Below are 27567 nucleotides of genomic sequence, written 5' to 3'. Positions count from 1 at the left end.
GCCCAGCAGCACCCGTTGATGCCCCTGGCCCAGTAACTGCTAACATCTATTGAAAGATTTCTTTGTTCCAGGCACTGTGCCAACTTTCATAATGCACCTATCAGATTACATGTTGGATCTAGTCAACAGCCTTTAAGCACCCATTCTCATTTCTTTCCAGTGCGCCTTCCTATACTGTGGAAGCTAGAAAGCTAAAAACTGCACTTCCAACATTTCCTTGCAGCAGGGGTTCTGAATACAGATCAGGTTCCATCAGTCAGATGCACTGGAGATAGGTTTACAAGGAGGAAGAGAGGAGGAAGCCACCTTCCTGTTGCCTGGGCTGTGTTCAGCCGACCAGCAATGCTGAGAGGAAGAGGCTCTGTGCAGCGGATCAATGCCAGTCTCTGGATCCTGGAAGGCCAGGGTTGGGGTGAGCAGCGAGGGGCAGCAATGGCGCAGGCTGCAGAGGCTCTCTGATTTCTGGCTTGCAGGTGAGGCTCCGGTAGTCCTGTCCTGGCTGTGGCTGAAGAGCAGTTTGTCAGGTGGGTCTGTTCTGCTCTGTTCTGAAGACCCAGATGTTAACTCTGCCAATGATTTTGTGAGCACACAATTCCCCGCATTAAACCCTGCTTTGTTTAAAGATTTTAGAGTGGCTTTTGCTTCTTATACAAAGAATAGGCAGGTTCTGTTATCATCCTATCTTACAGATAAGAAATCTTGGGCACCAAGAGGTTGAGTGACTAGTCCAGGTCCAGCAGCCGGTGAGCAGACCTGAACACAGGACAATGGACTACCCATCTCCCTCCAGGCACGATGCCACCACATTGAAGACCAAAGCTAACTGGAGAAAAGTCAAGGCCAACAGAAAATTCTGAGACCACACTCCAGGCCAGAGTGGACACAGCCCCTGAGGAGGCCTCAGAAGGAGGTGGAGAGGATGTGGACATCATCAAGTGCTGGGCGTGGTACCAGGTGCCTTCTCATGGTCACCCCACTGACCACCACTGATGCCTCATAAGCAAGTTAACAGGGAGCAGCCTAAGAGGTGGGTGTCAGTATTCCCACTTCACAGGTAGAGAAACTGAGGCTCACAGAGGTTAAGTAACTGGCCAAAAGTCATGCAACTGGAGAGAGACAGAGGCAGGATTGGATCTAATTGTCTGGCTCCATGACATTATGGGGTTTTTGCAGCACCATTGGGGACAGAGCTGCTTTGCCCACTCTGTGGGGCCGTGTCTCTGGGGTACGGGAAGACAGCCTCACCAGATCTGTGCTGCATAGGAGGGACTCTCCACCGGCAGGAGGAGAGGCTGCAGAGGGCAGTGGGAGCTGGAGCGCAGCCAGGGGAGAAGGCGGCCGTCTGGTCCTAGGCTGGCAGCGGGGAGTGAAGGCTTCTCCCTCACCCTGCTCACTCTTGGAGCCCTCTCCTGGCTGAGAAGTGTCCTCTCCTTGCCCTGAAGACCCTGCACCCCCAGCCAGGGGTTCATGTCTTTCTGCCCATGGCCCCAAGCCAGCAAGTGGCCATAACATTGTCCAGATGGGGCCGGAGGCAGGAGGGAGAGGCAGCTGTGGGGATGCCATCAATTTCCAGGCCCCCAGGGAGCTGGTCAGTGACTGGGAGATACCAAGGGGAGAAGGGGTGACTCCCTGCTTGTGATAAAAAAGACAACAAGTCAAAACAGCAAGATATAATGCTGTTACACTAGATGATCTCAATTCTAAAAATTTTTTTAAGGGAGAGAATAAAAAACAAAATTATGCCTGTAGAAAAATAGAGCATTTATGTCTGGGTGGTGGGATTGTGGTCTTTTAATAACTTTTTGTGAATTGGAAAAACCATTTAATATGAGCATGCATTATTTTTTTAATGAGAAAAAGTTATATTTAGAAAGGAAGGCTTTGATATTTCTAGGCATGTATACGATGTATAAGATCATCTTTCCTTCCTTCTTTTGCATCAAATCTTTCTTGCCTCTTCAAGTGCCCTCATTCTGACCAGCTCCCAGGCAAGCTTGTCAATGGGGTGGAGAGAGCGGAGGGGCCCTGTGGTTTATGTACAGGCTGCTTACTCAGAAAGATTCAAGGCCTGAATCCAATGCCACCTCCCCCCTTCCCCGCAGGGTCTGGCTGGGCCAGATGCAGGAAGATCAAGCCTTGAACTTGTACCACGTGGGCCAAGGTAACCACCAGACCCCTGGGAGTCTGCCCAGAAGCTGGAGGCACCTCCCTCCCACATGGATAACCACCCCCCCACCCCCCCGCCGGCAGATGTGGTGTGGTGCTGACCCCAGCATCAAGGCCCAGATGCAGTGATCAGGGAGGGGCTCTGTGCCCCCACTCAGCACAGCTCTCAGTTGGGGAAGGGTGGGGGGCAGCCTGCCGCGGTGTAGCTTTTAAATGTGGGTCCCTAGGGAGAGCTAGACTCCTTAGGTCCAAACCCTGCCTCTGCTATTTACCAACCATGTGTCTTTGGGCAAGTCTCTTAGGCCACGCCCCAGTTTCCCGATCTGTGAAATGGAGATGTGAATAGTACCTCCCCTCACTAGGTGGATGTGAGGACCACGTGAACCAATTCACGTGAGACGCCTAGAGCAGCGCCCAGCAGTTGGCTGGCTCAGCCCGGTTAAGGATTATTTTCCTTGTGAGTACCTAAACTTTGCTGTTTATTTATGGGATGATATAGTAAAAGGCTGACTCCCCGGTGGATGGAGAGCTCCTGGATGACAGGCTATGGCTGAGCTGGCTCATTGTCCTGCGGTGCTGGGCACAGTGCAGTGCTTCACAAACAGTTGTTGAAGAAGAGGGTGCCGGGCAGTGGGGCTGGGGCGGCACCCACTCTACTCCCGGGGTCTCAAAGCGGAGTGTCATGCCTGGAGGGGCCGTACAAACCCTTCAAGCCGAGCCCCTCCTTCCACATATGAGCAAAGCTTGTTGCCGGCCACCATTCCCTTGGCTTCCCATCGCGCAGCTCAGGGGCAGCCCTGCCCACCTCTGTCTCTGTCCCCTCCCTCCCCCGGGACTCTGTTCAACAGTGCATTGAGGGCAATTTTGGATAGAGGCAGCCGTTTCTGTCTTGATTTAGAAAAAGAAATGTGGCACTTCTCCTATCTGAGTGTTGTGGAGCAAATGCATTCCCACCAGACCCGGGCGATGCTGAGGCAGTTCGACCCTGAGTTATTGCGGTAATTCCTGTCTCCGTGGTAACAAGTCTGGACTAAGCCTTCCGCTAGCAAAGACCCGGCAAAGAGCTCATGGGCAGCAGCTCCCCCCACCCCCCGTAGAGCTGTTCTCTCCCCAGCCTCTTCCCTGCCAATCCCCCTCAGGAGTTCCCAGTGGGTGGAGAGGGGAGGGCAGGGGAGAGGAGACATAGTCATGGCAGAGCCCCCCATGGAGCACAGAGCCAGCCCCAGCGAGGGAGCCGGGATGAAGGCGCCCCGCAGCAGGAGCGAGCGGGCAGGATGCTGTTGGGTGCCAGCCACCCCAGCAACTCCTGCCACTCGGGCTCCGGCAGATGGTGCCACCAGCTTGGGGTGACAGGGAGACCCAAGCCCTAAAGGCAGGATGTGGAGTCCTAGCCCACGCTGACTCAACCAGCTGTGGATGATTTTGTTCAGGTGTGGATGGAAGCAGCCTTAATTGAACACTCTCTGTGTGCCTGCACTGGGCCAGGAAGTGGAGAGGAAAGAACAGTACAGGCAGATCTGCCCTTGGCGAGAGCACAGTTGGGTGAGGGAGACCCGAACAATGGGAAAGCGGCCAATCAGAACAAAGAGTAACAGATGCCTGTTTAGTGAAGCAAGCAAGATGCTGGCGGGCGGCACTCAGAGAATGCCACCTCCTGTGAGCAGCCCGCGCCTGGATTTTCTCCGGGAGGAGACCCGAGAAGCTCCTGACCGTGGGCGCCTTCTGAGGGAGAAGGGGAGGGCCGAGGAGGGTGAGGGTGACTGACTTCCATTATACTCTTTCTTACTGTCTGAAGTGTGTACTGTGTGCATATTGAAGCAAAGCAAACAACACCAAAAAAGCAAAAGAAAAGCAGCACCATGTCACAGGTGCTATAACAGGGCGTGACCCACTTCGTGCTGGGCCCAGAGGAGGCGTGAGCTGCTCTGACACTGGGGGACTCCCCTCCCCTCAAGGTCTGAGAACTCTCAACTGCCAGGGGCCTGTGTGCATGTCCGTCCCTGCGTCTCTGCACCTGTGCGGTTTGGGATGTGTAGCCGTATTGGACTGAATAGTGTCCCTCCACAATTCGTGCCCACCTGGAGCCACAGACTACGAGCTTATTGATGTAACTATGTGCAGTGATGGGTGTTATCGAAGTCTACTGTGGTGTCATTTTGCAATATACATATCAAATCATTATGTCATACACCTGAAACTAATATTATGTTATGTCAGTTATACCTCAATTAATATACACGTATACATATAGCCTTATTTAGAAATGGGTTCTCTGCAGATATAATTACTTACAATAAAGTCGTATGAGAGTAGGGTGGGCCCTAAATCCACTGGCCAGTGTCCTTTTAAGAAGGATGCTCGGAGCCCTGGCTGGTGTGGCTCAGTGCATTGAGCACAGGCCTGCGAACCAAAGGATCTCGGTTCGATTCCCAGTCAGGGCACATGCCTGGGTTGCAGGCCAGTTCCCAGCAGGGGCCACGTGAGAGGCAACCATACATTGATGTTTCTCTCCCTCTCTCCTTCCCTTACCCTCTAAAGATAAATAAATAAAACCTTTAAGTAAAAAAAAAAAAAAGATGCTTGGAGACACACAGAGAGGAAAGCCCCTGAAGACAGGCAGCGCCTGGAGTGAGGCAGCCACACCCCCAGGAACTCCAAGGGCTGCCAGCAGCCGCCAGAGGCGGAGGAAGCAAGGAAGGGTGCTGCTTCTCTAGACCTGCAGAGGAGCGTGGCCCTGCCAACACCTTCAGTTCAGTTCCAGAACTCTGAGAGAATGAATTTCTGTTGCTTTACGTCACCCAGCTGGTGGTAGTTTGTTACGGCTGCCCAAGGAGATGAACACAGTGGGCCTGTGCATCCGTGGTTTGTGTGCTTTGATGTGTGTGTATCAATGTGTGTTTGTCTGTGTATGTTTCAGGGGTATTTGGGTGTGCTTGGGAATGTGTTGTGACTATAATTGGGTTTTGGGTGCTTATGTGTGTTTTCGGGTGCATGCCTGCTTACATGTTCATATATGTGCACGTTGAGTTGGATCTGTGCATACATTTGTGTGTATCTGCATATTTGTGTGTGCTGATGTGTATGAGAGTATATGTGTATGTAGGCAAAAATCTCTAGGGTCTCTCTTGCCCCTCGAGTTCCAGAAGCCCACCCTGGGGTTCCTGCTGTAGGGGCTGGCCTTGAGGAATGCCGGCCAGTGGCGGTGGGGGTGGGAGAATAGCATCACACTCATGTTGGAGCAGGGACCCCTCAGATCTAGGGCCACCTGAGAAAGGGGAGGTCTACGGGGAGAGTGTTCCCCATTACACCCAGCCTATCAGCAAAAGGGTCTCAATCAAGCTCAGGAGTGTGCGTCCAACAGGACCCTGGCCCTGGGGGTGCGGTGGCCAGCCTCCTTGGAAGTCTTCAGCACAACAGAAACCGCTTAAAGGAACTCTACCTCCCATGAACGAAGTTACTTTGAAACAGTAGAGCCACGGTGCAGCATCAGCACCACCTGGAGGGCTTGTTAAACAGGCTGCCGGGCCCACCCCAGAGTCTCTGAGGCAGTAGGTCTGAGAGCTCGCACCTCTGACAAGTTCCTGGTAATGCTGACATTGCTCAGTGTGGGCACCCTGGCCTTTCAGGGCAGGCCCTGGAAAAGTCTTCCCCGGCAGGCCCCATCCCATTCTCTCAGCCCATCTCTCCCAGCCGCCACATGCCACTCAGGAAATCATTTATTCAGCAAAATGACGGGCCAGACTCTGTTTTCTGCACTCAAAGCACTTCTGGTCTAGGCATAAGATTCTAGTGGGTGCACAGACCCCCAAAGACACCATGACAGACCTGCACCAGTGCCCTCCAGAGGCCTGGTGAGGGAGTGCATGAAGCACAGCAGAGGAGTGCTTGCCTGAGTCCTGGGCGATCTGGAAAGGCTACCTGGAGGAGGTGCTAGCCAAGGCAGCTCTGAAAGGATGGACAGTCACATTAATTGAAGGCTTCCTGCTAGGCACTGTGCTTAGACTCTGCAAGCATGAGCTCTTTTTGATCCTCACAAAATCCCCAAGATGGGAACTACAGGGCTGAAGGAGATTTGAGCCCGGGCAGTCTGCTTCCAGCAACCGTGTGCCCAGCTCTGAGCGCAGGTGGGGCTTCCCTCGTGAAGAAGGAGCCGCCGCGTGGAGGCCAGGGGCAGGAACTTCCAGGGGGAGACTGCGCATGCACCGAAGCGTAAGAGGAGGTGGACTCAGTGTTAAGGCTTTTCCCGGAGTGCGGGTCCCCCAGCTGAGAAGGGAGGGACAGCAGGCTCTGGTCCCATCTGTCTAAATAGGGCAGGAATTGCTGGCTGCCAAGCATGGGGGTGGGGCAATTGGCGAGAGGGGGAGGGGGCCCTCTCTGTGAGCTCAGCTGCTCCAGCGACGGGTGGCAGCCAGATGGCAGAGGCTGCCAGTCTGGCTCCCACGGCTTCCCAGGGCCCACGGGATGGGATGGAGAGCCTGGGACCTGAGGGGCTGGGAATCACGGTGTCCCTGTGGCAGGGGGCCCTCTGTGGCTTTGCTTGTATGAAGCTTAGCTCTGAAGATGGGCTGAGGGGTAACTGGCTAGCACAAGCGCTGTGACCAATGGTGGCCCTCACACTTTGGATCCCCAGGCAGTCTCTGTGTAGCTCTAGGGGTCACTGGGCACTTCAACTAAGGCACAAGTCTCCAGGACAGGGGCCGGCCTCATGATGACCTTGCTCCTGCTCCTTGGGTTTGGGAGGGTCAGAAAGTCACTCTGATTCATGCTGAATGAGGACTCACATAGACACCTGAATACCTGAATTCAGAGGATGGAACCAGAGGAAATGAGCTCCAGCTGCAGCAAGAGGTATTCTAGTTAGACATGAGAAAGCACTGACCTGAGATGCTGAGGGGAGTAGTAGCTATTTTGGGGGAGACTGATCCTTCTGTCTCCGACAGCCTGTCTCTTGGGAGGAAATCTGGAGGGGATTTCTCTCTCCCTTTCTTTAACTAGCTCCTTTATCGAATCTCACCCACATTTTAGTTCCCTCTCCCCTTTCCTGCTGGCCTCCCACTTCTGCCTCTTTGTCTGAATGAGCCAGAGGCTACCCCAACCCCTGCCTGTCCTTGTGTTGCTGGGGGCCTTTGAGCTCAGACACCCTCAGTTCAGCCAGTGTTTGCTGAGCCCTCCACCTGCTGGGGGTGACAGACCCCCAGGCCCTGCCCAGGGCACTTCCAGCTAAGGAGACATCAGTAAAACCCATGCCTCCACCCAAGGCAGAGGAAGGGCCATGCAGTGAGAAAGGTACAGGCCAAGGTGATGGGGCTCAGAGACCAAGGCCCCAGGGGGCCAGGGGAGACTTCAGAGAGGTGCAGGTGGTTATCTGTGGGCTGACAGAAACCAGTGGGAGCAAGCAAAGGGGACCATGAGTAGAGGAGGGAAGCACAGGGTGGAATAATCCAGAAAGGGCAGGTTGACTGGTTCGGCTGCCAAGGTGGGGTAAGAAGGACCTGGTGAGACAACAGGCAGATGGGGGCCAGCCCACGGGGTCCTGGATCTCAGTAGGTTTCAGAAGAAGGGCATGACATCCGAGCTGGGACTAGAAAGGCTTCCAGGTTCTGCCCCTTTCCTGGGATCTCATAAAAGGCACCTGGCCCTGACTGGGAGCTTCGGGCTTTGCAGGGGTCCCTCAGGGGAGTAGATGACTGGCATGTCAAATGTTACCTTCCTGCGAGCCCTGGGCTGATGACCCTGTTTACTAGGACAGCTCCCCTAGCACTCCCGAAAGCCCCTTTCCTTCCGTTCCAGTGCTTGGGCTGCCTTCTAACATACTCTGTCTGTCGTTTATGCTGCTTACTGTCACCTCCACCCTCATCAGAATGCAGGCCCCATGAGGCAGGGCCCCTGTCTGCTTCGCCTGCTGCTGAATGTTCCAGTGCCTAGCACAGTGCCAGGAATCCCAACAAATTCACTCGTTTGTTGAATGAATCAAGAGAAAAATACCACCCTGCCTGAACCAGCAGGGTCTGTCACTTTACTTTTGGCTTCCTGAGCTTGGCATCACCCAAGTGGAAAAATCTCAGAAAATCAGACAGAACTCCGCTTCGCCCCTGCTGCGCCTCTCACACTTGCCAGGAGTCTGGGAAGATTTGGAGTGCTCCTCCGCCCCTCTTCTGCCAAAACACCAGCACTTTCCTTAATCTTGGAATGGAGGCCAGGCAAGGGAAATTTCAGCTGAGGGAAGCAAGGGGCTGCCAGCCTCGCCCGGCAGCCTGGAGGACCGACTCTGACGGACCGACCTGAATATCTGCAAGTCACTGAGGGCCCACCCCACGGGGGCCTGTACAAGTGCTCTCAGCATTCATTTCATTCCCACAAATGGGGGGGGGGGCTACCCTCTCATTGTACAGATGGAAAAACGAAGGCTCAGAGGAGCTAACCGACATGGCCCCGTTCTCTCCACCAGGTGAGGTGTCCTGTTTTGAACACAGGCCTTCCTACCCACACTCAGTGCTCCTTCCTCCGTGGCACGTGGGCCTCCCTTCTGCCAGAGAAGCAGCTGAGATGGGGGGTGTGGAGCTTGCCATGTCCTCCGTCCAAGGCCCCAGATCACTGGGGTCTCTGCGGGCCTCAGCCTTCCCACGTGAGCTACGGGGGCAGAGGTTTCAGCCACCACCAAGGGACGAATGAGGACGATGCTGTCTCATCTGCCACCTGGTCTGAACTCATTGGGGAGTGTGAGTTACAACTGTGGTCACTGCCTGTTCTGGCCTGGGCCCAGGCACCCGTCCTCGCTCTGATGTGAACCATGAGGGCTGGAGTCCAAAACAGGGCTCCCTGCAGTTGAAGCCGCAGCAGATGCAAGGGGAACCAAACCGCCCCTGGTTCGGAGGGCAGAGGCAGCACCTGGCCTCCAGGGCTGTCACAGCTGGGCCACAGCTGAGGGGGGCAGAAGAGCTGGGACCAAGCTCCCGGCTGCGGGGCTGCAGGTGACTGTACTTCCATTCCTGTGTTCCTTAGGGTCTCAGTTCTCCCACCTTGGGAATGGGAACTCTCTCAGCAAATATTAATTATTCCCTATTACTATTCCCAGGAAAACGAACATTTCTGTCTTTGAGACCCCTAAAGGGCAGGTTAGAGAAGAGTCAGTCAGTATGCAGTAGGGAGCCACGGATCGTCTTAGAGCAGCGGACCTGACCACACTGCTTCAGGGAGGCTATGTGGGCACCAGGGTGTGGACGGGGAGAAGAGGCTTTATAAACACAGGACTTGCATGTTAAGCACTCAGTAGGTGCTGGATGTGGTTTCAAGCACTTTACAGGTAGTAACTTTAACCTTCACAGTACCCGAGGGCATGGTGGTGATCCCCATTTTACAGATGCAAAGACTGACCTAGGTCGAGATGAAAAGGCTAGAAGGCGGCAGAACTGGGAATCGAACCCACCTGACTCCCAAGCCTGAGTTCTTTACCACTATTTGGTGCTGTCTCCCGCGGTAACCTTGGCTGGAGGGACCAGGGTTCCGCACAGGGCTGGGTGGTGGGCTTGGCCAGAGGGATGGAAGTGATGCACTCCCTGTGGCTAAGACCCCTGGCCCTGGAGAGCTCTCGCAACTCTGGGCCAAGAAATTATATGGGAGATGTGCACATCAAGTACTGTGATCTACACAGAAAAGAGCCATATCTGAGATTACTTTCATTGGTAATAATGCCACTTGCAATGTTCTTGGCCAACAGCCCACACAGGATAACTTCTTTCACGGAAAAGAGAGTTTAGAGACAGTCTCAGATAAAGAAATCTTATCATAGTTATTGCTTCTCCTCACTAGCAGAGGCTGCAGGGGCAGAGCGGGAGTGCGGGGCGGGGGGGAGGGGTGGCAGGGAGGGCCGGAGCAGAGGCTGCCGTCCCCCTGGATGGGGAGAAAGCACTGAACCGGGAAGGGCTGCCTGAGACCCAGGGCTTCCTCTGCTGCTCTGATGAGGTCACTGCTGACTCCTCTGAGCTGTTCGGTCACAACATTTTAAATGATACTATAGATATAAGTAATGCTTGAGAAGTGAAACGAGACTGAGGTTGGACCGTATTGCTAAGATCCCTCCCGGCTCTAATAGTCTATGAAGACACCATTTGTCATAACCCTTTCTCAAGGAAAAGGTGCCGAGAGGCAGGAAACCCTCAGAACAGCCACGACTGGCTGGGTTCTGGACCTGTCCCAAACTGTGGCCAGCTGGGCAAGAGCCCTCGGGGGACCCAGAGAGCAGCGCAGCCATGGGGTATTTCTGTGAAGGACTGAGCCTTCTAAAACCAAAGCCTTCGGCGCCCTTCTCAGGCCTTGGGCCCCAGGGTCATCTGGGCTAGTGTCCTTTAGAGATGGCACTGGGCCCTTCCTGCACTGCCCCCCATCAGGTTGTGGGCTTAAGGGGCTTCGTGCGGGCCATCGCCCAAGCACTGACTGCAGAGCCACAGGCCCCGTTTCACAGGCTTGAGGAAGCAGCTGGTGCGAGGGGCTTAGCCCTGCTGAATGGGAAGACGGCAAGAGCACCTACCTGGGCAGCAGGTGAGGTCTGGGGCTTAGGCAGATGAGCTGTCACCAGCTGTCCCTCCTCTTGATCTGTTGTCAGGTGCTTCCGAGTGGCCCAGCCACAGCCCTGCTCGACTGCTGACCACAAAGGCGGCTGGTCGGAGGCTCTGAGGCACAGGGACAGTGAAGCGCTGTCAGTGCAGGCGGGCAGGGATCCCAGTCCGTTCGGGGCCTCCCGAGGCTCCTCCCCCGCCCAACAGGCCAGGTCCTGGCCCAACATGCCGGTCAGCATCTTCCTCCAAGGCTTCAGGGGAGCTCTAGTGGGGTGAAGGGCACCCCAGATGCAGCTATGACTCCCAGTCTTCCCCCACCTCCACACCCAGCTGCCCACCCCTCAGGTGCGTGAGAGGGAGGCCATCCTCTCAGCTGAGCAGGGGCCAGAGGGGAGGGGTCCAGGGAGGGAGCACTGCCTGGGGAGTCCAAGCCTCTAGGTCTCTCTGCCACTTCCACTGGAGCACCCCATTTTCCCTCACTGGGGCGGGGGACTTCAGCCTAGACACACAGACTCCACCAGCAGGACTGAGCTTGGGCAATCAGAGGGGGCCAGAACCATCAAGTGACTCAAGTAGGACTTCAGGATCATTTGGAGGGGACACTGCTAAAGTGCAGGTCTAAGGGCCCTACCCTAGCCCACTAAATCAGACTCTTCAGGAAGGAGCCCGGGAATCTGCATTTTAACAGTTCCCCATGGGGATGCACATGGAATAAGACTCGCTGGACTAAGTGCTGGGAAAAGGTCAAGTCCAAGGAGAAAGCTCTGATTGCATGTATGAAGGGGTCATCCGTCCCTCTCCTGAGAGCAGCAGCGTAGGAGCCCGGTCTCGTTTTTCTCATGGACAAAGCGGAGACTGGACCCAGCCTCCTGGGCCCTTCCGGATGTGAACTTCCACTGGGAGAACTGGGGAACCACCGAGCAAAGAATTCGAGAAGGAGGTCCACAGTGGGGCATTTTAAACAGTATTCTCCCTTGTAACTGGGCTCTTCTTAAATGTTCCTTTTAAATCCCGAAGATTACATGCTTGTGGGGAAAAAATCAAACCACTCAACCCACAACAAAAAGTCCGCCTGCTCCGCTCCCCTCCCAAGCCGTGCTCATGGCCAAGCTTCTCCTTTAAGTGCTCCTCAAACACTTTCCCACCAGTATTGGCCAATATACACATCTATGCCTGCATTTTTATTTCAAACCCAACCGGAACACCTTCCCGGCACTTGGTCCCTGTTTTCGTCAGGCAATACACGGCACACACCTGGGTGGAGCAACACCGGTCACTCCCGGAGTGACGGACGTGCAGCGCCGCAGCGGAGGGGGCGCCCTGATTTACGCGAACTGACCCTTTGATGGAGGTTTTGGTGATTTCTACATCCTCACTGCACAAACAAAGCTGCAACGATCTCCTTTGACTACATATCTTTGCGCGTGTGTGCGAGCTTAGCTGCAGAATAAATCCTGGGTGAGTGGGACAAAGGTTAGGCGTATCTAATATCCTGATAGGTGTTGCAAGGGCCCTCCCAAGAGGGTGAAGCAGTTGGCGCTGCCCAGCCGCGCGTGTGTGCCTGTCGCCCACCCCTCTCAACATCACTGTGCGTGGTTCCCAGATGTTTGAATGTTCTCAATACGAGAGATGAAAAGTGGTATCATGTTTCAATGTGCAATTCTTAATGACCAGAAAGGGCAGATACTGTTTTCATGTTTATCGATTGCTTGGCTTTTGCATTTATTTTTCTGTGTATATCTTTTCCCATGTACCTTACTGATTGTGGGGCTTTTTTTCGAAATTAAGGCAGCTGACTTTTTCTCGTATGTATCACAAAATGTCATTTGTCGCTTTTAAAAAAGATTTTATTTATTTTTAGAGAAAGGGGAAGAGAGGGAAGAAGGGAGTGAGAGAATCAGCAAAGTGTGGTTGCCTCTTGTGCACCCCCAACGGGGGCCTGGCCTGCAACCCAGGCATGTGCCCTGACTGGGATTCGAACTGGAGACCCTTTGATTCATAGGCCAGCACTCAATCCACCGAGCTGCACCAGCCAGGGCTCATTTGTCTCTTTTTAAATGTTATTTATGTCATCCTTTGCTTACAGAAATTTCAGATTTTTCTGTAGTCAAGTACTTCCAACTACAGGATCCTAAAAATATTTCTTGTGTTTTTAAATAGTATGGATAGGATTTTCTCTTTCTTTCTTTCAATTTTTTCTTCTTTTAATTTTCCTAGAATTTACTATGGTGTAAGGAGTGTGGTAGGGTTTAGCTTTATTTTTCCCCAAGGGGCTAGAGAGTTGTCCCAAATCATGTTTGAACGACCCCTTTCCTTCCCCCCCATCATCCTCTCTCTAGATGCAAAATCTCAGTTTAACTGCATCGTGGGATGGATGCTCGTTGTATCTGAGTCAAGTGCCAGTTCAAATTCCAGTTTCACTGGATCTAGAAGAAGTTACCTAACCTTCCTGCGCCTCAGCTTCTTCGTCAAGAAGTGGGGACAGCAATAGCACATTAGGGTTATTGTGAGGACTAAAGGAGTTATCTCAAGTAGAGGACGGTGAAAGAGGCACCCATGTGCTGTCTGCAAGAGACTTGCCTTCGCTGTAGAGACATGCACAGGCTGCAAGGGAGAGGTGGGAAAAGATATTCCATGCAAATGGTGGCAAAAAGGGAGCAGGGCGGCTTTACTTACATTGCAAAATAGACGATTGGTCAAATACTGTCACAAAAGACAAAGAAGGATATTATAGAATTATAAAAAGGTCAATTCCCCAGGAAGATATAACAATTATAAATATATATGCACCTAAGAGCAGAGTAGCCCAATATATGAAGCAAACACTGAAAGAGGTGAAGGAAGAAATGGAAACACAATAATAGTAGATTTCAATAAGCCGTGTTGAATAATGGGTGGAACACCAAACAAAAGATCAATAAGGAAACAGAGGCCTTAAATGTGTTCAACACACAGACTGATTGGACATGACAGACTCTCTCTCTATATGTATACTACACATGTATATATATAGTCTGTCCAGAAAAGGTCCAGCCATTATTAATATAACAAGAACAGTTTGCGTGACATGGATATAACCTGGCAGCCAGGAGAGTGGACCGGAATGCGCATGTATGAACAATGATGACTTCACTGTACTAGTCAGTGGGGGTGGTAGATGTCATTGAGTGAGCGTGTGTACTGTGTGGCCGTCACATTCGAAATGACTGAGAGAGTAGCACAACAAATCTGCATCAAATTTTACATTAAGCTTGAACGTTCCTCCATAGAAACTATTGAGATGATTCAGAAGGCCGCAGCTATGGGCAACTGGTGATCGGCAGCTTTATCACGACAATACATTGGCTCGTGCATCATGTCTTGTGCAGAGTTTTTTGGCAAAACATCAAATCACCCAGGTGACTTGGTATCCCTACAGCCCAGATTTGGCACCTTGCAACTTCTGGCTTTTCCCAAAACTAAAATCACCTTTGAAAGGGAAGAGATTTCAGACCATTGGTGAGATTCAGGAAAATATGAGGGGGCAGCTGATGGTGATGGGGAGAACTGTCTGAGGTCCCAAGGTGCCTACTTTGAAGGGGACTGAGGTGTCATTCTCATGCTGGAAACATATATAATGTTTCTTGTATCTTCTTTAATAAATATCTCTGTTTTTCATATTATATGACTGGATACCTTCTGGACAGACCACACACACACACACACACACACACACACACACACACTGCACAACGGCAGCAGAACACACAGTCTTCTCAAGTCTGGCATATTCTCTGGGACAGATCCTGTGTTAGGCACATGCAAGGGGTGAAGAGCAGTGCCCAGCACACGGGAACTACCGTATGTGCGCGATGACGACAACTGTCCCGGCAGAGCGAAGGCGCCTTGTCTTTGTCTGAGCACACTTTCCTGTCCCATCACCCTGCCAGCCAGCGCCACGGCTGGACAAGTATCACAGGGTGGGGCAAGTGCAAGTTCACCGTTGTTCATATGGAAGCTAACACACTAATTAATAAGTAACACCACAAGGATAAACCCTGCGTTTTGTGTACTCACATCTGTAAACCTGCATGTGCCCCACCCTGTATTGTATCGTGAGTGCAGGGGAACCGGAGGTGAGTGAGGTTAATGAGGGCTGTTCTCAGCCACTCTGGCTAGCCTAACTTGGGCTGTGATGAGTGAGTGCTTTTACGGAGACTGTAAATGTCTCCTTTCACTATATTTTAAAAGAGGTTAACATTTATGTACAGAAAAGCTATACATTTAAAATATATATTTATTTGCTGTCACCTTAGTATATTTTTATTGTTTATAGCAGTTTTTTTCAGTGGACTGTCTTGTTCTTTTTTTTTTTTTGTCTTGTTCTTTTTTATTCCAGGGGATCAGTCTTATCATCTGCACTTTTAATTGATAAATCGGCCTCTTTTTATAACTTCTGTTTTCAAAATTTGTATTCACTTGTACTTCTAGAGAAGTGTTAAAGACTATGTATACACACATATATATATACACATGCATAAAATCATGTTCAGCAATATCCATCTATTCCTACCAAACCCAAGTTAAAATTAGGGACATATGTTTACCAAACGCTTTTTAGACATTTTTAACATGTATGGAGCTGCTTTTATGATTTATCATCTCTTTTTAAGTATTACTTTGTTCAATTATATTAATAATCTCCTAATATAGAATGTATGTTTCAGGAGTACAGCCTCACTTGCATAGCGTGTGTTCCCTTTCTAACCTAATGCTGTGAGTCTATCTGTTCTATTCATTCGTGAAATTTGCACCAATATGTATAAGGAAATTTTTTTAAAGTAGTTTTCTCTTTTTTGGGTGCTGTCCTTGTCAGTGTTATGCTGGCTTCATAGAATAATTTGGAGCCTTCCCCTACCTGTGGTTTGGCACAGTGGGTGCAGTTTCGGCAACATTGGAATTATCTCCTCCTTGAAGCTTTGGTGGAGAGTGAAACCTGTCGAAACCTGGCTATTCTCGGAGTGGGGTTCTAGGAAAACTCAGTTTCTTCCATGAGTATTGGTCTGCTAGGTTTTTCTAGTTTTGCCAGCACCTAACTGACTATCTTTTCTCAGAAAACTATCAGTTTCACCTGGTTTTCAGAATTGGTGCGTGGTCAAGCAGTGTCCTGTAAGAATTTCATTTTCCCTGGATCAGTGGCTGTTTCCCATTTCAATGTTCCATCTTATATATTTGGCTATTAGATTAAATAGACTTTAAAAATCATCAAATAACATGTGATTCCCTCCCCCCCCAGGAGCCTATTTACTATGCTCACAGCCCAGAACTAGGGGGCCGGAATCAGGGGCAAGGATGAGGAAGGTAGCAAGGGAGGGGCAGCTTGACGAACACCAGTCATTCCTCAAACATTAAAAAAAGTACAAAGAACCTGCTTGTATGTTTCCCAGCCTCGAACCCCTACATCTCCTTTCCCAACTCCCCCGACCCCCGCCTCCGGCCCAGTTAAACCACCAGCCGCCACCCTGCCTTCAACACCTGCTGTCACGTTCTTTGGCACCTTTGCTGACTTCCTAGGGACAAGTCGGCATCTTTCTCTGACATCCCAGGTTACTTTTCTGTTTAATTTTGAAATAATTTCAACATAAAACCACTGAAAGTTCAGGGTCTGGCAGAAGTAAGGCCTGCTTGAGTGTGGTTGGTAAAATTAATAATATGGTGGGTGTAATATTTACAGTGTTAATTTAAACATTTCACCTAAAATGTCACATGATGTGCTTGAGTGTGATTCTGTCATGTTATAGAATTACATGCTTATCATTTTGTAATAAGAGATTTTGTGATAAAAAAGGGGCATTATTTGGTCTAGACCCTGTATAAAATCAACAGAACTGACAAATGGTGACCTGCAGTCACTTGTGCCCCAGATCTTTTCTGTGAAAAGAGGTGTCACCGGCAAACCAGAAGGTCCCATTGACCCTTTGGCTTGGACCCCTCTCCGAGACCACTACACGCATACACACCGACTCGGCTGGTGCAGCAAAGTCACAGTATGTTTGGGTCCGTAAATCACAGAGAGTCTCGTTTCCTGATTGTAGCAACATCACATTTCACTGATGGTATCATTCTACATTTCCCTTTTCTGCAAAAAGGTTTTTGGGATTTATTCATGTTACTACAGAATATGTATATACATGTATGTACCAGCTTTATTGAGTCATACATTACAACATGTAAAAATCCCCAATAATATATGTATTTTTAATGGCTGTTGAACATCGTCCTTTCAGTTGACTACCCTGGTATGTTGGGTATGGAAGGCATTGAGGTGGAGCCCACACTTCTTCGTTTCAAACATCGCTGCCCTAGATATTCTCAGAACTGTCTCCTTGTGCGCGCGTATGAGTTTCTCTAGGTAGTCGTACACCTAGACTTGAACCCGTTGGCCATAAAGTATGTACATGTTCAGCTTTCACTCCCATCACCAAAACGTCCCCGGTGCTTTGTGCCGCCATTACTGTAGCATTTCTGAAGCTGTTACCCCTACCCATTGACCTGCCTACCTGCCCCTTCCGCGTGACTCACCAGAGGGTGTGTGTGTGACAGGCACCCAATGAACACTTGATAAATGAAGGGATGAGCTCACTGTCTAGCAGAAGAGACAGACTCAAGTGAGACAAGTGCATTAAAGACTCTGAGACCTCCTCTGGCTGGCATCCAGGGAAGGCTTCATGAAGGAGGTGGCGTTCGACTTGGGTTTTGAAGGGCAAGGAGACTCTGAACAGATGAGGATGTGGATACGACAAGGACTGGGATGGGAGGGGAAGGGGGGTGGTTTGGGGCTGTTTGATTTGCCAGAATAGTGGTTCTTGGTCGAGCTGGGAGTGGGCAGGGTGGAAAAGCCGAGTGTATATTTTGTAAAAACTTCAACGTGATCTGATTCATCCCCTGTCCACCCTGGAAGAGCCTCAGACCCAGAGCAGACTGCAAGGGAAGGGCAAAGGAAGCAGGAGGATGGACTAGAAAAGGCAGTTCGGGTTTAATCCCAGATGAGTCTTCCATGGCGGGCTCTGGGGAGCTAGTGAGGCGTGACTGGGTCAGAGCAGGGCTCAAAGATGACTCATCCAATATGCAAGCCAACAGCAGAGAACCAGCCCCTGGAATAAGGCCTAGACTGAAAGCCTGCTGCTCCCGATCTCTGTCCCTCCTCCGTCTGGGGGACAGAGCTGAGCTGCCTGGCCTGGGTTTCCTCCCCGGGCCCACAGGAGAGCCCCGGGACCTGGGTGCTCCTACTCCTCCACTTTGCAGCTCTGTGAGCCCTGGGCCAGGGGCTGGCACACTGCTTCCTGTCTCCTCCATCCCCACTGCTCCATGCAGGTGCCTGGGCCAGGGCCCCAAGGAGCCCCCTCTGTGAAGTATGCGGGCAGGGCCTGGCTGCCCTGCATTTCCTCCCCTTGCCTCAGCTCAGGCTCAGCCGCCCTAAACTTGCCTTCTGGGGGAGGTGAGTGTGTCCCGGGGTATGGGGTGGGGTGGCATGAATCCTATTTTCCCTTCCCTGCTGTCCTTCAACAGAACCCAGCTCTGGGCACCCTGCCCAGAGTGGAGGGGAAGGGGAGAAACGCACGACCTTCACTTCCAGGTCCTTTGGTCTTAAGCAACTTCAGCAAAACCACCAGCAGCGCAAAAGCAGGTGAGCTGAGGCTGTGTCAGCTGGGCTCCGGTGGGGAGGAACTCACCACTGGAACCGGACTGCCGGGGCCAGTGTGGGTTCTGCCTCTTTCGTGCAGGTGTGTGCTGGTGTCCAGTACTTCCTCTCTGAGCCTCAGTTTTCTCATCTACCAGGTGGGCTACGTATACCTGCTCCGTCCTCCCCTGGGCCATGCAGAGGGTTAAAATGTAGTGATAAGGAATGTGAGGTGGCTGAGTGGGCCCAGGACTCAGGCCGATGACACTGTTCAGGTCATAGTTCTTCTGGTGGCTGAGGGGGTGTCCCCAGACCCTGGCCTGGTTCACAGGCCTGGGCACACAAAGTCCCAGCCCCAGGGAGGGGGCCCCAACCCGGCCACACTCGTGTGCTGTATGCCAGTGCTTACCAACGCCCCCACCCCAAACACGCTCCGGTTTTGAGAAGACATGTCCCTCTGCCAGGTCTTCAGGGATCTGAAATTCTTTTGGAGGGAACAGCTTAGCTCAAACAGTGCCTGGAGCAATCCCCATGGCTGGTGGGCCATAAACAGCCCAGAGACCCCTGCGCAGCCCACCACCGAGCGGGTAAAGAGGCGAGCAAACAGAAGGAGGGGGGCTCCCAGGCACCAAGCACGTGCTGGGCGCCTTCTTGCTTCCTGCCGTGCATTGTTCGTCCGTCTGGCTCTGTGCTGGGGGTTACGGCACCGCGCTCTGAACACGAGACTCACAGAAGAGAAGTGAGAAGTAATGAAGCAGGTGGAAGCCCGGCTCCTCAGTGCCTCCCAGGCAGTCTGTCTGTGTGTCTTGTCCTCCCTGCTCCTGTGACCACCCCAAAAGCACACTCAGTTTCTCCACGGAGCCCAGGGTAAGGGCCCAGTGCCCTATAGGTTACAGCCTGTGGCCAAATCACTGCCACTTAAGACACACAGGCGATCAAGCCACCTCATCAAAATCCCAACACAGCCGCAGCCCAGGCTGCCTGGGCATATGTCTATCTCCAAAGGCCTCAGGATGCCTTGCTCTTTGCCAAGACCCCATGGCCTGAGGCCAGTGTCTCTCTGATTGGACGCAATTAGGAGAAGACTCAGCCAGCCTAGGGAGAAGTCTCCTGTCCCCAGGGCCACCTTCCTTGGTGAGACCACTCAGCGATGGGGAGGGAAGGCATGGCTTCCCACTGGGAGCTGGCCTGGCCCCTTTGCCTGTGATCCTCTAAGGACACCGAGGCCCTGACTTGGCATGAACATGGCTCTGGAGGCACAGGGCGCTGCTGTACCTCAGCCGCCCCCAGCCCAGACTTCCCATCTCGTCTTGAGGGTGTTTGTGCAAAACAGCAGAGTGGAAGGGTGGGAAAAGCAGACGGTGGGAGCCCGGGACACTGGGATCCTGGTTTGCTGAGTGGGTCTAAGCTTCCCTCCCTTTTGGAACATTACTAACCACCAGGATGAGACGGGGGGTGACGTGACAGCACCCTCCCTCACCCTGCTTCTGCACGTTTCGGTGCCGGCCCCAGGGTGCTGGGAAGTAACGTGGCAGCTCCAGCACCCACCCTGCCCTAGACACATGGGAGGCAGAGTTCTGGCCACAAGCGCACTTTAATGAGCCCCCCTTGGGCGGTCCAGCGCCTCGCAGACAGACCTAAAACAAGGACCCATCATACCTCCATTGCTGCCCATGTTCTCACCTTTGTGGTCCCTCTGTGACCCTATGTTGCATGAGTTGCACCAGCCAACTCATGAGCAAGAACAGGAGTCTGGCTGACACCACGCACACTGATGTACACGCTGCAAAAACCACTGGTCTCCCAGAACAGGCAAGAGGCACAGCCGCCGGGCCCGCCGCGGGCGCAACAGCGCACTGAAAGCTGCTGATCTCACCTGAGGTCGAGCACTTCCCCTGAGCACTCTGGCTGCAGCCTTTCCCCGAGCCAGCCCTGAACGCCCATGGACTCCCCCACCCTGACACTCTCTGCAAAGAGCTCCCAGCACTTTATGCCCATTATCTCTAAGACTCTTCCACCCGCTGCTTTTCAGGAAGAACCACAGAAGAGAGTCCATGGGATTCAAGAAGCCGTGGGGAGGACACGGGCCTATCGGAAGCCCCCCCCCCTCCCGTGCTGCCAGGCACCAGCATTTTATGGAAACCAGTGAAATGTCACAGGCAGCGAGGAGGAGGGAAAGGAAGTCCTCGGGGCCAAAACACAACTGGAAGTGGGTCAGGGAGGGTCAACCTGCCCTCCAAGCCTAGAAGGGCGCCCTGGACTGGCTGTGGGGGTAGAGGGAACAGCCACGAGTCCCCTGTGGAGGCCAGGGACAGATGGCTTCAGTTGAGACCAGAGTCCAGGAATAACACTCCCCGTCTATAATAAACACTTGACATGTTTCCAAAGCCCTCCCATCCATCTGGGGAAGGTGTTTGCATGCCCAGCTGTCAGGTAGAAAAACTGAGAGCCGACTGCCAGCCTATAGGGGCTCTGGTCCAGAACTAGGTGCTATGTTCTGCAGAAGGCTCTCTTCCCACAACCTGGGAGCCTCTCCAAGGCCTGCCTCTGCCTCTGCTCGCCAGGAGGGACACGCCACCACTTTCCTGGGACTGTGAGGCAGTGGCCTTCCTCCTGGAGAAGAGCTGGTGGCACCCCAGCAGAGGAGCCCAACCCATGGTGGGTCCTTTCCTCTCTCTGGCATTGTACTGTCGCCCCATGGGCAGCCGGGTCTGATCTGCTTTACTGGGAAGCCACCCCCTCCCACAGGTCACCGCGCTGATGAACAGGGGCCGTCATGCAGCCAGGGCATGCCATGATCACCAGGAGCCAGCTTCAGGGCCTCTGTTGTCAGAGGGTGTGTCTGAAAGCAGCGACTCGTGTGTAGACACACAGTCACTCCCCTGCACCCAGAGTAACGGGCTGGGCAGAAGCTCCCTTTCTGCGGTGCTGTCAGAGGCAACTGAAGTCCTTCTGTCATGGGCCCCTCCTGGCCGTGCTCAGAGCTGCTGGCACCCAGCAGGAGGGTTCGTGGGGGGCACAACGAGAAGACGATCAAGTGACTTTGGCCCCCTGAAAGTCGCTTCTTTCCCAAGAAACTTGAAAACATACGTTAAAAGAAGAGAAAATGCTGGAGCATTCACCGACACCCTCTCCACCCAGAGGAGACACTCAGAGCCTCCCCTAACTAGGGCTGGGGACTGTGGGGGGCAAAGAAGAGAGAGAAGGGGCCTGGCTTGTCCGGTCTGCCTTGTGGGGGGCCTGTATGTAGGTAGGTGAGAGGCCTGGGGCAACTTGCTGTACCCTCTGTGCTTGTTCCCCAACCGCACAGGGATGCTGGCCGGCTCCAGCCCTAAAATATCACTGTCCCCTGCCTCACTGTTCCTCCCAGAAAGGCCTCTGCCCTCTGGAAAAGGAGGACAAGATGAATTCAGGAAAAGTTCACCTCCAAGGGCAACAGATCCAATGTCGTGCATTTCTCCCAGGGACAGGAGTTGGGGAGAGAACAAGGATAAGGTGATACTATGCCACGCGGGTGATGCCGAGAGAGGGCGGACTTGCCAGCCTGGTTCTCCTGCCTCCTCTCCAGGTGTGGGCTGTGAAAGGAGAACGTCATCTCCTTGTCCCCCATCCTTCCCCCGGTGGCCTGGGAACTTCCACGTGGCTTCCATCAAGGCTGGTACAGGAGACTGAAGCCTGGACCTGGGCTTGCCCTCCCCAAAGCCAGGGATAGCAGAGGGCCATAGTCCCCTCTGCTCAGATGAGTGTTTTTCATGAGCAGTTTTGTTCTGGACAATTCTGATCCCTACAGTGTTCACACCCATGACACCCTGGAGGCTCACGCAGAAGTTTCAACTCCGTCCATTCTCAGGGATGAGGAAAGGGGGCGCAGGGTTGGGGGAGTCCAGTCCAGACTGGGTGAGAGGTCTAGAGAGCAAGGTTGGCCCCTGGCCCTCCACAGGGCATCAGGTCAAGGCTGTGCCTGGGAGGCCAGCCCTGTGGGGCCTGCTAAGCGATCTTGGGGAAACCTGAGAACGCTCGGACCTGTTTCCCCAGCTCCACACGCTCTCTCCCTGGGCAAAGGAGAGGATGTAGGCAAGAACACTTCTGTGAAATTGCAGGAGAAAAGGTGGCAACCTTTACCTCTGGGGCCCAGGAGCCCAGCCCACCCAGCAGAGAATGCGACCCCCCGCCAGCAGCAGCACGGCAGTGACGCCGTCATAACTCATCCCCCCGCGGAGTAGACTGCAGAGGCAGAGCGCACCCCTTCCAGCCCAGCCCACAGAGTGGGCGGCACAGCCCGGGGGAATCCCTGGGTGGGGTGGTCCAAGGAGGCAGCTCCCAGCTGGCTGTCAGGCAGGCGGTGGGGACCCCAGAAAAGCCTCCGGCCCACCGTCCTCTCCCACCACCCTGTGAAGACGGTCGACCGAGACACGGCCCTCGTAGTCGGCGGCTCATTCCACCCTCTCTTGGGTCCAAGGCTGGGGCGTAGCCAACGTGGCAAAGGAGTGTGGCGCAGTCTCCCCTACCCCCACCCCTCCCACTGAGCTCCCTGGAAGCACAGAGCATGCAGCCCTTCCCCACCCCCTCCCCGGTCGAGGACCCGGATTCTGCGTTCCTTCTCCCGGCCCGATTACTCCTGGCTCAAACCACCCGCGTGCTCACCACATCCGAGCCCTCCGCGCCATGGCCCCAGCCCCAGACCAGGTGCTCAAGCCTAAGATGCAGTGACAGACAACACGCTCCTTACCTGGGAGGAGACTGCCAAGCGGTCCTCCTCGCCGGGCTCGGTGAAGCCAGCCCCACCTGCCAAGGGACTGTCAGCAAATTCCCCCCCCGCATCATCGTGGGAGCGGCATCCCAGCTCCTCCCCGGCAGGAACCAACCTTGGCCCCGCCCCAAAGCTGCTACGACCCCGCTGCCACCGGGGGAAGCCAGGCGGGACTATCCTATACAGAGGCCCAGGCTCCGCCTCAGAGACCTTGGCCAGGAACCATCTGCAAATTACCACCGCAAATGCACAACGCTGTCGGTCCCTGAGGCCCTGGGCCTCGCCTACTGTCTGGCTACTCTCTCTGCCTGTCCTACAGCGCTCGCCCCACCCCGAGCTGTCCACGGAGGCATGGACAGAGCTTACAAAGCTCCCCAACTCTGCAGGCAGAAGCATAAAAACAAAACAAAACATAACATCAAAACACACAATCGCACAAAGGTAGCAGCCTCTGCCCTGCCCAGGCACTGCTCCCTGCACCAGCCCAGTGGCTGGTACCTAGTTCTGCCTCTTTCCTCCCCAGCAAAGGAAAGACCCACAAATTGGCCACAGCCCCACTCAGGAAGTCCAAGGTAGTGGGCTGGGTCATTTTGAGTTTGCTGTGGGGCCCAGCCTTGCAGGTCTTCGGTTTCATCAAAGTCTTGGCTACTCTGCTAGAAAGGGCCAGTCTGAAGATGTGAGCATGTTTGAATCCCCACAGATCACTATGAAAAGTAAGGGGCAGTAGTAACAGCTGCTCTCTCTGTCTCCCAGGCAAGGGTCCGGGAACATTTATTTAATAGACACTGTCCAGTACTTGCTGCACAAAAGCTAATGGGAGAGCAGGGCTGCTAAACAGAAGGCCAAAAAAGGCTCTCAGTTTTATAACGGGAAGAAACTGTTAGGGTTGTCAGCAATATAATAAGAAGGTGATAGAGGAAGCAGTGGGAAATACAAGGCCAAGAGAGGCTGGGGAAGGGTCAAAGGGCAGCTATGGTTTCACGGGGAGGCTGGTTCCCCATAACCAGCTGCACAGTGCCTCCTCCAGGTGGGCACACCCTGGCCATGTCTCTCTCTGCCATGCACCTGCTTCCCACCCCCAGCCCCCACCCTCTGGTTCTTCTGATCCAGCCACTCTGTGAAAATCCAAAGGGAGCCACTTGACACATTCTGTCAAGATCTGTTCATTTCTTCTCTCACTCGCCCGTTCATTAGTTTCTTTATTTCTTTGTGGGGCAGGAAGACTTTTGTATGTCTACTGTGCAGGGGCAAGAGGGCATCGGGTCTGGGTACTAGTTCTGGCTCAGCTGTTAGTATGCTGTGCAGTCTTGGGTAACTCGCTTGATCTCTCTGTTTTTCCTTTCATCTGTAATACAGAAAGCACCAGGCTAGGTGGGGGTCTAAGGCCTCTTTGGCCCTAACATTTCTATTACTCTCTTCTAGGATTAGGCCTGGTGGGAACAAAAATAAGCCAGATAAAGTGTTTAAGAAACTCTACCTGCCCCACCCAACTATGGGACTTGAGTCCTCTGCACTTCATTCTTTGCATATGTAAAATGAGGGAAATATGCCCTGGCTGATGTGGCTCAGTGGATTGGGTGCCAGCTTGCGAACCAGGGGGTCGCTGGTTCGATTCCCAGTTGGGGCACATGCCTGTGTTGCTAGCCAGTCCCAGAGGGGTGGGCATTCGAGACACAATCACACATTGATGTTTCTTTCTCTCCATCTGTTTCTTCCTCCCTTCCCCTCTCTCTAAAGTTAAATAAATAAAATCTTAAATAAATAAAAACACAATAAAATGGGGGAGATAATAACAACAACCTTAAAGCGTGGTTGTGAGGATTGAATGAGATATTAAGTACACAGTAGATGCTTCGTAAACACTGGTTGTTGCTGCTGCTGCTGTTTTAGTTCTGGTGGGAGAGCGTAGAACCTGGACAGAAGCAGTCTGTCCTCTCTCAGCTTCCTCATTATGGAACTAGTGTCTGACCCCGCGAGGAAGGACTAAAGGTCTCGTGCATGGGTGTAATTGCTCTTCCTTTAGAAAGGCCCCACGTTCAGTGGAAAGAGCATGGTCTTTGGATCCAGTCGAACCTTGGTTTAAATCAGGGCTCTGCCTCTTACTGGCTGTGTGACCTTGTACTAGTTACTTAACCACTCTGAGATTAATTTTCACATCTGTAAAATGGGTACCATTTGCAAATGAAAGGAGTCCAATAACAGTGCCTACCTCACAGAGTGGCCGTGACTCATGAGACTAAGTTCTAGCCAATGGGATGCGAGTAGAAGGGATATGCTTTCCTTCGGGGCCACACTCTTAAACGGCAGCTGCAGGCTGTCCATGCCCCTCTGTGCGCACTGGACCGCGCACGTGAGGATGGAGTGAGGGGCATTTGGATGATGCTGACAAGGGCAGCACCCTAGGGTTGGCCAGTCAGCCAGACGTTAAGAACCCGAGCTTCATGCTGACCTGGAGGAGAAGCACCCTGGACTGCTGACCAGCTTGCTCTCCATGACACCGGCTGAACCAGCAACCTCACTAATAAACCTAGTTTCCTGATTTTCAAGCCCTTAGCATATGAGCGGGGACATACCGGAGAGAGAAAGAACATAAAAAAAGCAGCACAGTGAAATCAGCAAAAGTCAAGGGCAAGAGGCAATGGAAGAATTGTTAAAACTCAGAAGTTTGGGACCACGTGGTTCAGAATCACTCCAAGAGGCCTTGGGGACATCAGCGTATGACAGGGTAATGTTGGAAATAAGCTAATGACAACAATCCCAAATCACTATGAGAAACAGAACATTCTGATTGAAATTTTACTTTAAAAAGAAAGCAATTATATTCTATATTTAGAAAATATTGATCAAAAAGGGTTAACATAAAATAAAACGTGTGCCTCAAAGTATATAAAAGACTTAAATATAGGTTGTGACTCTATAAAAGTCCTAGAAGAAAACTTCACATATCCCACTTAGCAATATTTATGCCAATTTATCCCGTAGGGCAAGGGGAATAAAGGAAAGAATAAACAAATGGGACTACATCAAATTAAAAAGCTTCTGCACGGCTAAAGAAACCACCACCAAAATGGAAAGGGAACTGACTGAATGGGAGAATATATTTGCCAGTGATATATGGGACAAGGGTTTGATCCCCAAATATATAAAGAACTCATATGACTCAACACAATTAAAAAATGGGCAAAGGACCTGAACAGACACTTCTCCAAGGAGGACCTACAGAGGGCCCATTGACATGCAAAAAGATACTCATCGCTAGCAGTCAGAGAGAAGCAAATTAAAACCACGTGGAGATATCACTTCTCACCTGTCAGAATGATCATCTTTAATGAATCAACAAACAACAAGTGCTGGAGAGGATGTGGAGAAAAAGGAGCCCTAGAGCACTGTTGATGGGAATGCAGACTGATGCAGCCACTGTGGAAAAGAGTATGGAATTTTCTTTAAAACCTAAAAATGGAACTGCCTTTTGACCCAGAATTTATGCTGCTGGGAATATACCCTCAGAATCCTGAAACACCAATTCAAAAGAACTTATGACCCCTACGTTTATAGTGGCTCTATTTACAATGGTCAAGTTCTGAAAACAGCTTCAGTGCCCATCAATGAGTGGGCACTGAGTAAATGAGTGGATCAAAAAACTGTGGTACATTTACACAATGGAATTCTATGCAGCAGAAAGAAAGAAGGAGCTCCTACCCTTCCCCAACAGCATGGATGGAACTGGAGAGCATTATGCTAAGTGAGATAAGCCAGGTGATGAAAGACAACTACCATATGATCTCAACTATAACAGGAGTCTAATGAACAAAATAATGAATAAAATAGAAGCACAGGCATGGAAACATGGAATAGACTGAAAGTGACCAGAGGGGAGGGGTTAATGGTGGGAAGAAGGGGAAGGGACTAGACAAAGAGCATGTGTGAATGACCCCTGGACATGGACAACTGTGTGGGAATTGACTGGGAGCAGAGGATGAGGTGGGTGGAGGAGGGCAAAGGTGGAAAAATGGGACAACTGTAATAGAATAGCGATAAAAAATATTTTAAAAATAAAATAAAATATATGCCTATAGGTAAAAACCTTTAGCATCCCAAAAAACTCAGCCATCCAAAATGATACTTTTCTCAGAGGATCAGAAAGCAGAAATTTCAATTCATTGATATTTTCCTTCTCCTCCACCAGATTATAAATACTGTTAAATTCAGATTGTATCTCCTTTTTCTTTTTCTTCCAAGTATCCAGCACAGGGCCCTGACTCCACGATACTTCTTAATGGTAATGGGAGTGAAGTCTGTGCTACCTTAGATGCCAGAGCTTAGCAGAGGCCCCGGCTGATCTGAGACATTTGATGGGTGACATTGCTGGAGGTCCTAGACCATTCCAATGAAGAGCTGCAGAGGTACAGCCGCCTCTGCGGAGAGTGATCAGCCCA

General features: G+C 52.1%; 1 protein-coding gene across 1 annotated transcript in view; it reads right to left on the bottom strand.

Annotated features, from left to right (window-relative positions):
- TMEM63C (transmembrane protein 63C) overlaps positions 1-23176 on the bottom strand; it is a 59859-nt gene extending 36683 nt beyond the window's left edge. Inside the window, exons 1-2 of the mRNA XM_037145249.2 lie at positions 23111-23176; positions 10694-10835 (exon numbers count right to left, since the gene is read on the bottom strand). The gene's annotated coding sequence lies outside the window, so the exon portion shown is untranslated. The remainder of the gene's footprint in view (positions 1-10693; positions 10836-23110) is intronic.
- Positions 23177-27567: the final 4391 nt, after the last annotated feature.

The sequence above is a fragment of the Artibeus jamaicensis genome, unplaced genomic scaffold (genome assembly GCF_021234435.1).
Source record: "Artibeus jamaicensis isolate MK-2021 breed Jamaican fruit bat unplaced genomic scaffold, CSHL_Jam_final contig_851, whole genome shotgun sequence".
NCBI lineage: Eukaryota > Metazoa > Chordata > Mammalia > Chiroptera > Phyllostomidae > Artibeus > Artibeus jamaicensis.
The sequence above is the reverse complement of the archived record's forward strand: the minus strand, read 5'-3'. Positions and strand labels throughout refer to the sequence as shown.